A 12,434-nucleotide genomic window follows, 5' to 3' on the forward strand; every position below is an offset into this window, starting at 1 on the left:
GCAATGGCATGCTTAGTTGGTCATTCTTGATGTGCGTCGTGTGCTGTCAAATTGAACATTTTGTTTTTTGAAAGCAACTACGAAGATTTAGAGCCATCCTGTACAGAAGATAACATGTTTCCACAGTGATGATGTCTTTTGTCATAGCACAGAGGACATGTGGTAGGCCTGGTTTGGAAAGTTTAGTGGCAGAAGACACTGGGACAAGAACCAAGCTCTTAGAGGTTATGTCTTAGTATGTATAGCCACTCTATGGTATTCTACAAGGACCTTGTTTTCCATCTCTGTAAATACACTCCACGGGCATCTAGGAGTGAGTACCAGACCTTGAACTTATGCTAAAAGCTATCTGTCATGTCATTTTATAGTATGGTTTCTGATTAATGCCAAGAAAGTTTACATCCAAATTATCAAGGGCCGTAGATATCTCCAGACTAATTCATATCTGATTCCAGACAAAACTGAACAAACAAACTTCCCAGTGGTGATTTGAAACATATTTTGAAGTGAGTTTGCCAATAGGCCTGCAGAATTAAATAGGTTTTTCTATCTTTGAGACAATCCATTTTATTCCCATTATAACTTCCCGTAGCTAAACTGATAGTCAAATTTAATTGGCCATTTAAAAATATCTAGCTTCCTTAACAATGATGAATTTGGGGGGTGGGATTTGCATGTGTATGGTATGCAGGTCCTTGGGGAGAAAGGTGTGAGGAGTCAGAGGATGACCTTGGGTATCATTCCTCAGAAGCTATCCACCATATTCAGGAGAGACTCTCAAGGACCTGGAGTATGCCAAGTAGGCTAGGTGGTCTAACAATAGAGCCCCAAAGTTCAGCCTGTGTGTTTCCCAGTACTAAAGGTCCATGTTCTACACCCTGGTTGTTTACAGAGGTTTTAGGGATTAGCCTCAGATCTTCATGCTTGCAAGGCAAGTACTTTAGTGACTAAATTATCTCCCTGGCCACAGATATGTAATATATATTATATCACATATAATATAATATGATACCATACATATTTATCTGTATATTTATTATATTAATTACAGTATAGACACACATACTTCTTTCTTTAATTCTTATTTTGTCATAAGCTAATCATTTTGATAAAAAAGAATCTGCCTAGGTCCTTCATTGTTTGCTTTTGATTTTGCCAACGAAGACCAAATGCCACCAAGGCTAAACAGAAGACAGGCAGGGAGATTGTACTAGGAGGTGTATAGTTTGAAGCAAACACAAACAACCAAAGCCTCCCGTCACCCGAACACCGCCTTGATTCAGGCCCCTCAAGAATCTCTGACCTCAGATTAGAGGCTTCTGCAAACTGCAGTTTTTCTCTCCAATGACTCAGGCCCAACAAGGAGACGCTGGATCCCACTCCTCACACCAGGCTCTGCAAGAACCCTATTCATTCCGGAGCACTCAACTCAGCAGCCCGATGAAAAACTGCTACAGTATCTCACAAAGCTGAAAGTTTTCCTTTGCTCCAGATGCTGTGTCTGCAGAACACCAAAGCATCCAGACGAGGAGGAAGATATGCACTCAGCCATTCTGATTTTTGTTCTACACAACAACAAACACTGAACCACTTATAATCATCAGAATGGCTTACAATGTTTTCTGACATTGTTAATTTATGCACTTTTCCCCATCACTCTGATTATCCACTAACTAGTGATATAATCAGCTCAGAAACCCAAGGGAGCAGGGAAGGGAAGGAACACTCAGACTGGGCTTTATGTGGGAATTCTGTATACTCCTTTCTTTTGGTCAGCACAGCAGGAAAAACAAAGAACAAGGATCCGTGGCAGCCAAAGGTTTTGAAGTCTGTGTTTAACTTTATAAATGTCTGGAAATAGGTAGTGCTTACTGACTAAACAGGATCCCCTTGGCTAATCTCTACCTTTTAATAGTTTATGGTGTCCTCTGTATCTATTTCTGAAAAGTCTACATAATGTTTTTTTTGTTTGTTTGTTTGTTTGTTTGTTTTTTTCATTTTCCCGCTGACTCCTTTAAACCAGAACAAACCAGGGAAATCCTGTGATTTTTTTTTTTTCCAGTTGCCCAGGCCACTTTCGTCAAACGCCATTTTTTAGATTTTACAATCAGAAAATGTTCCCGAGTATTGTTTGGTGCATTCTGCTTGTTTGCCTGTTTGTTTCTCAATGTCTTACAAAGTTCAGGGTGGCCTCAAACTCACTGTGGCAGCACGGCTAACCTCACACTCCTGGCTCTCCCCACACTTTCTCCAAGGTATTGAGATCAGGAACAAGAGTCAGCTTAGCTCACTTGCTTATGAATATTTGTTAGGCTGGATGAAGTTATCTCAGTCACCTGACAAAACACAAAGCACATAACCCTCAAACTGAGGTGTTTTGTTTAAAAGATGGGCCTCGAAAATACTTCTCTTGCTGGTCTAAATCAGAACAGCTAACTCCAATAAGGACCAATGAGACAGATGCTGTTATGGTTTCTCTCTTTTGGTTTGTGTTTGCTGCCTGTATTTATTATTATTATTATTATTTTAATGTGCTTTTCCTGGGCTGGAAGGTACATTGTTGTTCTGCCTGATTTGGGGAGAGTTTGGAGGTTTGTGGATTCTACCTTTTGTCTCCTTATCAGAATATATGCTTATGAGTGTATTTTACAGGCAGCCACTGACCTATGTAACAGAACATGAAGTGTTCCCCTTTAAAGTGTGTCTCAGAGGGACACTAAACTATCGAAGTTTATAGATTAGCTATTACAGACAAAACGCTTGTCTTAGAGAACCTCCCAGTATAGGAAGAGTGGTTTTCATGAATAGATAAGAGAAGGGTGCGAAGAGAGGGTACTTAAAAGAAGAGAGGAGGTTGGCTTGCTCCATGAGGGTGGTGTTCAAGGAAACTGTTTTCTAAGGGAAAATGCTAGATACTTGAGTTTCATCCAATGCCATGCTTGAAGGTATCAGCAATATGTTTACATGCAGAAACATATGCTCTATGTTTACAGCAGAAAACACACAGGTGATTACATTCCAATCCTGGGATTTCTCATTCTCTTCAGGAATAAGAGGAGTCATGCACCTACTTTCTAGAATTCTCCAAGAAGGATGATTTATCATTTACAATGATAACTTATTCTACAAATGTCATTTGCTTGATATCTACTGTGAAGCTCAGCAGACAGGTCTTTTCCAGAGCATGATTTGTCACAAAGAAAGGAGGGCAAATAGAGAAAAAAAAAATCAGCAAAACAACTTAGACAAGCCGTTTCTTCTCCAGTCTACAGGTAAACATTGAATGTTCACTTACTGGGCTGCCGTTGTTCCAAATGCGGTGTGTAAAACGTAGTACCGAAACTCTTTGTAAGGAGCTTACAAGGACAGTTATTGAGGAAATGTGACATAGTAAATTACTAAGTTCTACCTTATATTAACTGCTTTAATGCCAATAGAAAAACATAATAAAAAGAAAAAAAAAAAAAAGAAAGAAAATCCTCACCATTGCCTAAACCAAGGTCTAAGGAAGAGAGATACCCCACATGCGGGAGATGGCACGCAGCACATAGTTTTGATTAATTACCCACCAAGCTTGTAAGAATGTATGTGTATGCTCACAAGAGCACTTATTAAAGGGCTTTTTTTATCACTACGGCTGAGACATCCTTAGGGGAAAAGTAAAAATCAGTGCCTGGAAGGGATATTAAAAAGAAACAACAGTGGCTACTGCTATTTTATGTAACAAACCAACTACAATTTCATTATAAAATAATAATAAAATCTATCCTGTCTTCCTTCACAGGAGGAAAAGCAAAAGAATTCTCATTACAAATACTGAATTTTCACACAGAAAGAAAAAGGCTCTTGCTTTGATCTGAAGTTAATTTAAATCTAGTAGCTCGAATACAAAATAATACCAGTGATGATGCCACATTGATTGTCTATTGTCCTAGAGTTTTAAGCTGTGTTCTTGGCATTTCAACCTCTGGAGTGATTTTACATTAAATGGTGTAGTATATTTGAATGAATAGCATACAAATCTGTGCAAACAACTTACTTTTTTTTTCATATAAAATCTTATTATTCCTATGTACTGGCATTTTTCACCCGTTCCATAATTTAGAAAGCTCTTTGCTTCATGGGAATTTAATGTTGAATTATATTAAAAGAAGAGGCTGTCAATTAGGAGAAAACAAAACAAACAAAAAAAAAACCCACCCAAACCCAAAACAAACAAACAAACAAACAAACAAATCCCTCAGACTTCCACTGATTAAATTGAGTCTGGGACTTTTTAAATGTTGCACACATCCCAAGCTGTGCACTTGTCAGCCTTCCTGTTGTAAATTCCTTTCTAGCATCTTAGTAGAAGACACTTCCCATTTTGTGGAAACCCTTCAGAATGTGATTTTTAAATGAACCTGTTCACAGGGTTCAACGCTTTAAATTACTAGAACACGGTCACCATTGAGAAAACGCACTGAGCAATATAAGAAGTGGGGAAAACCATAACCAGGTACAAGCTGAATTCTCTAGGGTCGCCATGTAAGTGCTTCTCAGAAAGGATTAAGGCTTCCAGAGAACAAGCAAGCCCCAAACAATTCACTTCCAAGACTGGGAAACATACACACTGGCAGTCCACTGTGTTTGGCCTACTTTATGCCTGTAGCTGCTTCATTTAAGTTTTGTGTTTGTTTGTTTGTTTGTTTTTTCTTCTTCAGAGATTCTGTATTTTAGAATGTCCTCATTTAATCTTCCAGGAAAAAGAAAAGTCCGTACAAACACAACGGCTTTTGTGGGATCAAAACCACTGCAAAACCAAACAATGGTGCCTTTTACAGAATCACCGAAATAAATAATTGCTGTGACCCAGACTCAGGGTCGACGAAGCCACGGCAGCTCTCCCGAAGTACCTATTTTGTTAGCACAAACAAACTGCACACTGTAGGAAATCCCCTCTGGAGATATTTTGGTCCCCAGGTCCACCTACCTTCCCCTTTGCGCACAGAGGTCTTCAACCCCTTCGCTTGAGCTGAAATTCCAAATCTTTGTCTTAGAGAAGCTGGAGATCTGGAATAGAAGACACCAAAAGATGTAAACTGAGTCAAAGGGTCATTGATATTTCACAAGGAAATTTCAGATTCTAGCTTTCTAAAAGTAAACACTGAATTATAACAAGGCCCATCGCTGGCTTCTAATAGTGAAGTGGAAAAAGCAGACTAACAGTTATTTAAAAGAAATCTTGACAGTTAGCAAGGTCCTGTGACCCCAGCTATTTGGGAGGTAGAGGCAGGAAGATAAGTTTAAGGCTGGCCTGGGCTGTAGATTGAGTTCAGGGCCTTATTCGGCAAAAACCAGTGAAAAACCTATGTCCAAATTAAAAGTTAAGAGGGGACTGAAGATCTAGCTGAATGGCAGAGCACTTGCCTAGAGTATTCCTGAGGGCCTGGGTTTATTCTCATAAATAAATAAGTAAATAAATAAATAAATAAATAAGCAAGCAAGCATTGTGCTAAGTGAAGCTTTATTTTATGCAGAGTCACTTAGCATTTTCTCCTACATTTTAAAAGGAAGAAATTTGCATGATTTATTTAACTTTACAAAAAAAATTAGTATTGAGAGATTTACCTAAGATATGTCACCTTCCCATCTTGTTTAAAGCCTTTCTAATTCCAGTGAAACAGAATGCAAGTTAGAGCAAGGGCTGAAGACTCCTCAGGTTACCTTTGTGTTCCCAGGAGCCCCAAGTACTCTCACTACAGCATGAACTTAATGTGTTTGTTTGTTTGTTTGTTTTGGTAAGATCAATGAAAAACATCAATCACAGAAGTTATTGGTTTTTTTTTTCATGCCATTTGATCATTGGAAACCATAATCACACTTAAAACAAACCAATTCCTTGAATTCCTTGGAGTTATTTTCATGTGTAGAGTAGTAAGCCAAAAATCTCTGTGTTCCTTTACTTTCTTTCTATCACCATACACTAAGGACCAACCAAACAGACAACATCAACAAACAAACAGAAAAATGAGGACTCAAGAGACTCAAGAAGACAAGTCAGAGGCAATTCTTACCCCTCATCATGGACTCTTCTTTATGGAAAAAGATGGTTTTAATACAGAGACTCAAGGTGCAGAGAACTTTGCAGGGCTCAGCTCTAACTGGAGACAACTATATCACACCGTTTTCTTTTCAACACTTAGCCAAAGTTATGAAAGAAGGCTGGGAAGATTGTAAGATGCATTGGAGAGTGATACAAAGTATCACTCCACTAAAGACTGATACAAAGTAATGGTTCTGGACACCACCGGGCCACTGCATGCATGTATCTGCAACAAAGGCAGTTGCCTGCACAAGATCTGCACGAGATCAAGCCAGTTAATGTCCCATCATGGTTGGGTGGGAGGATGAGTTTGAGCATCTACTTCTGGCAGCAGCTTTTGAAAGGTGATAGATGCTGAGGATAGTTTTCTGCAGTGGTGTGACACGTGGTAGATTATCCTACATTTCAGTGAATGGGTTTTTATATATGCACAGATGAGCAACTTTAATTGGACTTAGCAGCTTATAGAAAAAGAAGAGGAGGAGGAGGGGGAGGAGAGGAGGAGGAGGAGGAGGAGAAGAAGAAGACAAAGAAGAAGAAGAAGATGAAGAAGAAGGGGGAGGAGGAGGAGGAGGAGGAGGAGGAGGAGGAGGAGGAGGAGGAGAAGGAGAAGGAGAAGGAGAAGGAGAAGGAGAAGGAGAAGGAGAAGAAGAAGAAGAAGAAGAAGAAGAAGAAGAAGAAGAAGAAGAAGAAGAAGAAGAAGAAGAAGAAGAAGAAAGTTGGTAGGAGGATGGGGGCATCTGGGAGAAGTTGGAGGCAACTCAGTGAGCAGATATGATTGATATACTGTATATTCATGTATGCCATTGCCAAAGAATAAATTTAAAAAAATAAAAAAATAGCCTTTAGGTCTGCATGCTACTGACAATGTAATTGATGTAATTATCACAAAAGGAGAAATTAGAAGCAACTCCTTTTTCAGAAAGTAGGCATTTTTTATCAAACACAAGTTGAGAGGTCAGATTTGTATCTGGTTCATATGTTTTTTGAAAATGTTACATTATAAGGTTGGGAGTCATAAAATGAGTGTGATAGTTTATATATGCTTGGCCCAGGGAGCGGCACTATTAGAAGGTGTGGCCTTGTTGGAGTAGGTGTGTCACTATGGGTGTGGGCTTTAAGATCTTCATCCTAGCTGCCTGGAAGTCAGTATTCTGCTAGCAGCCTTCAGATGAAGATGTAGAACTCTCAGCTCCTCCTGCACCAGGTCTGCCTGGATGATGCCTTGATAATGGACTGAACCCCTGAACCTGTAAGCCAGCCCCAATTAAATGTTGTTCTTATAAGAGTTGCTTTGGTCATGGTATCTGTTCACAGCAGTAAACCCCTGAAACAATGATCTCACTCTTTCTTATATATCCTTTTTCTTGTCATGTCTATGCAAGAGTTGATATATGTGAGTTTGGGTGCACAAATGCCAGTATGATAAAAGATAACCATGGGTCTCAGTCCTTGCCTTCTGTTTTGTTTGAGATGCAGGATCTGTGATTCCCATGTTTTGTATGCCAGGCAGACTGGCTTGTGAACTTCCCACTCCATAGTAGGGAGACTTGTATTACACAAGCACATTCTTCCACCAGGCTTTTCCTAGCTTTGCAGGAATTCTGAGTATTTGAATTCAGATTTTCACACATATACAGCAATTGCTTCACCAACTGAAGCTATAATGAGCATAACCCTTCAAGTGATGAGGAAAAGATGGTTTACTGTATGAGGAAATATCTGCCTGAAAGGGATTGAGGGCAGGTAAAAAGCAGGAACAGAGACAGGATGTAACAGGTCCTGGAGGGATGGAAGACAGGGACAAGGAGTCACTTGGAAGTGCTGGAGAGATTATTCAAGAAGCAAGAATTGATTGACAGCTTCCAGTGCTGCAGGAAGGTTTGAAAAGAATGAGAGTTGGTGAGAAATCCCAGACTCTGCCACCCCACAACATTTCTAACTTCTGACTCAGCTCTTCAGAGAATGGGTGGTAGAAGAGGTTTAAAAAAAATAAAAATAAAAAATGTCACATTAGGACCAGAAAGGGGTAGGGGGCTAATTTCAGAGTATAGAGAAATGCTTTCTTTAGGGTGGATGTTGAGAAACTTCTGAGTGGACATTGTTCAGTCAATGTGAGCACACCACAAATTGGGAGCCTGAGGCCAGAAATCAGTGGGCAGGCAGATTGCTATGGTTAGGTGAAAGAGAAAGGGAAGCGTAATAAGGACCAGTGGCTGGTGGGAAGCTTGGCTTGCAAAAAAAAGAGAGAAAGGCCATTCTCTCCAGGATGGTAGGAAGCTGTTTTGAAGATAGGCGTGGATAGAGGATGCCATTTGAGATGAGGAGAGCAGCCATGTCACTTGGTCAATAACTACACATAAAAGACACAGCCAATCAGGGAGAAATCCAGGGAGAGTGAGCAGAACAGCTTTATCCAGACTTGGGGAACTTCCTCATTTCCTCGTGAAGTTGTGTATCAGCCAATCACTGAGAAGGTAAGAGATTAGAGTGGCCGAAGCTGGGAGATTTTTGCTTGGAGAAATAGGAAAGCATCAGAGAGACACATAAGTCTAAGGACTAGATCAGAGAACAGAGACTGTGGAGCCTGGACGTCATTAAATTATTGCCAGCTGAATTACCAATCCATTAGGCCTCCCTGCCTTCTTATTTCTCTCTCTCACTCCTTCTTTTCCTTCTCTGCCTTTCTCCTTTCCTTCTTTCGCTCTTTCTTTCCCTCTCTCCCGCTCATTTTTTTCCCCCACTTATTGATTTACTTAACAATACTTACGGGATGATTTTTATGATTTTAGGTAATTGGCAAGGTACCAGCTGGGGAAGGGAATGTGACGTTAAGATCAAGATGAGCTTACTTTCTGGTACCTTTTCTTTACCACATAGATGCTTGGTTCTCTCTCAGGCTCACTCTATGTGTGTCAAAACTGGATGCGTATATATGTGAGGATTTATATGGTCATATATACATAAACATCTTCCATGTTTATCTCTTATATTGATTAATGCATTTCCCCCACATAGTAAGTAGTAGAAGTAGTGTGTTGTATAGGGTTTTGTGTGTGTGTGTGTGTGTATTTAGTAGCTTATTTGAAAACCTTTGTACTCTTCATGCAGAGGGCTGTGTATCCAACAGTGCTGTTGCAACCCAGCCTACCAGTTTTCATGAACAGAGATGAGAGAGCATCCCAAAACACATTCAGGGCATGGGAGATAACGGATGAGGCATCCTGATATTTGAAATGGATTCTTGAGCAAGAAAAAGTAATTCAACTCATAGATTGCTACACACATGGCAATCTATAAGCAGGAACCAGTGCTTTAATGAAGGGAGGAAGCTAGAAAGACAGACAGAAAAAAGGGAAGCAAACAAACAAGAAAATAATCTTTTAACCACGAAGTGAAAAGGACTCAGACATATCTGGACACTTCTGTTAGCTTTACCATGCTTGGGGGAAAAAAAATGGTGGGCAAATGGCACAGCTCTGTGTGACAGAACTCCAGGCAGCTTCTGGAACTCCAGACTTGGAGAGACATCACACAATTTCTAGAAAGTTAAATTTGTATCTCACCTGTGAATGTACATTTCAGAGTTTCTTGTGCAAATTCAGAAAGTTTATAACTTAGCATTGGTCTTATATGGAAAATTCTGGCTGTTTCATGACAGCTGTATCCTTGTGACCTTGAAGACAGGTTAAAATGTCTAGGCCTTAATTGGCTCCTCTGTAAAATGGGATGAAATGATAACTTCCTAAGGGTTTGCCATGCATGAGAAAGAGAACTCGAGTTAGCATTTGTGAGGCACTTAGAAGAGGACTGGAATCTAAAGGTATGCTTAGCATTCCTGTAAATACAGGAGGTAATTAAGGGGTGGTCAAGCTTTAAGCATTGCACTGTGCTGCTGTTACAGACAAACAAGTAGGTCTCTATTCGGAGCTATCCTGGAACTCACATGTTTCAATGGCAACTATCTGGGCATGGCTATGAAGAAAGACCATCTGCCCATGGTCATTCTTCTTTCCATACTCTTGGCTTACAGACAGTTCTCAACAGCCACCTAGCAACAGCTTGTGTCATCACCTGCTACCATTGCCAGCCAGGTGCAAGCCAGGTATGTATACGAGGACTGCTGCTACCCCAGCTCCCTTCTCTCTCTGTTCCCAAAGGTTCCCAGCTGGCATATTTTCCTTTCGTCCCCTCTTTCTGTTCTTCTCTGTCCCCCTTCTCTGTTGTCATAGCTCTGTAGGAAGCCACTGTTAGCGGTGGTATAATTCGCCATTCCAAGATGGCGCGGAAGTCGTGTCCTTCCCACTAGTAAACAATTAACTGCGCAGCTGCAAAGGCAGAAAGCCGGCCAAACTCACTGGCCAATCCCAAGGCGTAATATTGGGTGATGAGTGAACAGCCAATCAGAAGTGAACACGTCACTCTAGGGTGTATTTAAGCTGTGCCACTTCCTGTCTTTGGCCCTTCCGAGTCCTTTCCGCTTCTGCTGATACAGATTAAAGCCTCGCTGTGGTGATACCCGAATTTCGTCTCTCGTGTCTCTCTTCCACGGGTGAAAAGGGGACACGGGAGGGGTGCGGAACATAGCTCCACTCTTGTCTGTCTGCCACTACCCCTGCTCTAGCAGCTCCTCACAAATCATCCACGAAGCCCACAGAATACCGTGTGCTCTGTTGACTGTCAAAACCATTTCTAGGTCTCCCTTCCCTTTCCCAAATAAACCTCCCATATATCATATACTATATACCAGGTCTTAGCATGGGCCCACCCTGATGCATTCTAATTCATAACACACACTCTTCTATGCTGAGGCAGGAAGATCACGGATTTATATTGAGGGTGGGTTTCAACAAACAGTTAATAAACCTTAAATAATCACAAATAGCATTTTTACTTTCAAATAAAATTGGAATATCAAGTTAAAAATAAGCATTAGCTAATTTTAAAATAATCAAAAATTCTAAATTATACTTTGTTGGGTCCTACTCAGCTCAAGTCTTTTTTTTAAAAAAAAAAAAAAAATTCTTTTTAAAGACCAGAAACAGAATCTTGATTGGTGTGAGAGAATTTTAAATGAATCTTGGTCAATGGATGCTTGAGATTGATTGGACTCAAACAGAACTATCATACTCTTTAGAGACGACTGGCTTCTCAATTAGCACAGGCTATCTTGAGACAAATGACGCAGGATGGGACAAATCTGCTGAAAGCTTGCAAAGTCAGACAAAGTAAAAAGTATAACAGTAAGGACCGATTTTTTTTTTCTCATTTGCTCATAGTCCTTCCCTCCCCATTTAGGGTGATTAAATTCTCCCCATATACTTAGCATCTTTTAGTGGTCCACACCAGGGTTCAGTTTTATCACGAAATAAACCCTGGTGAGCTCAACAATAAGACTCAGATTGTTTCTATGCAAATGGATTAGCTTAACAGCGTACGCACACTGTATGCATACGGAATTTAAAGATGCCAATGAAATCAGACAAATGGTATTGTTTTTTTAAATGCCATTGCCTTGCTTTTGAGGTGAGGGTTCAGTTTCCTATAGACACCATTGAACTAGACTGTTCTGATACAGACGGTCGGTCGACTCTCGTGAACGTACAGCTGCTGACCAAGCGTGCCGACTCGGCTCGCAGAGGAAAGCTGTGCTTCACTTGCAGTGTGTTTTGTGGAGGAATTCGGAGGTCCGTACTGTACGCAATATTTGCAGTTTGACAAGTAACGGCATGAATATATAGGTCTGCTAGCTTTGTTTCTTCCTATTCTATTTATCATAGGCAAACAGAAGATCCATTGCTTTATTAAAAGCACATGACACACAAGAGAACGAGGCACTTCGGGAGAGTCAAGCGGCTCCTCACAAATCATCCACGAAGCCCACAGAATACCGTGTGCTCTGTTGACTGTCAAAACCATTTCAAACCACAAATTGATTTTGATCTGTACATCAAACAAAATGGTTCGATAAATTTGTGTGGTAAAAAAAAAAGTATTTAAGACATTCTCTTAATCGGCCAAGGTAATGTTTGCCCGGCTCACTTGCCATCTTCATCTGAGCTAATACATGAAGAAAGAAGATGTCTTGTCTTCCCAAAACTTGCTCAAGCAATTGTGCTGCAAAGATGAAAGCGGTGCAGAGGAATGGCAGATGCTTTGAAAGCTGTTAGTATTTACTTATTCATTCCGTTTGTTCTGTAAACTGACAGCATGTCTGTCAGGTCAGGTACCATTTCAATTTTAGGAGGGATAAGGGTAAGCAAAGCCCTATACAATATTTGTCTTCAGGTGGCAGAGACAGATGTCAATCACATTTTCACACTAATACGCACACAGTACAGTAGGTAAA

At 40.4% G+C, this 12,434-nt stretch overlaps 1 long non-coding RNA gene across 1 annotated transcript in view; it reads right to left on the bottom strand.

The window, feature by feature from the left end:
* Positions 1 to 4,973: 4,973 nt before the first annotated feature.
* LOC143434697 (uncharacterized) overlaps positions 4,974 to 12,434 on the bottom strand; it is a 1,324,052-nt gene continuing 1,316,591 nt past the window's right edge. The window contains exon 7 of the long non-coding RNA XR_013104406.1: positions 4,974 to 5,052. This is a non-coding gene — a long non-coding RNA (uncharacterized LOC143434697). The remainder of the gene's footprint in view (positions 5,053 to 12,434) is intronic.

This window comes from Arvicanthis niloticus, chromosome 16 (genome assembly GCF_011762505.2).
Source record: "Arvicanthis niloticus isolate mArvNil1 chromosome 16, mArvNil1.pat.X, whole genome shotgun sequence".
Lineage (NCBI taxonomy): Eukaryota > Metazoa > Chordata > Mammalia > Rodentia > Muridae > Arvicanthis > Arvicanthis niloticus.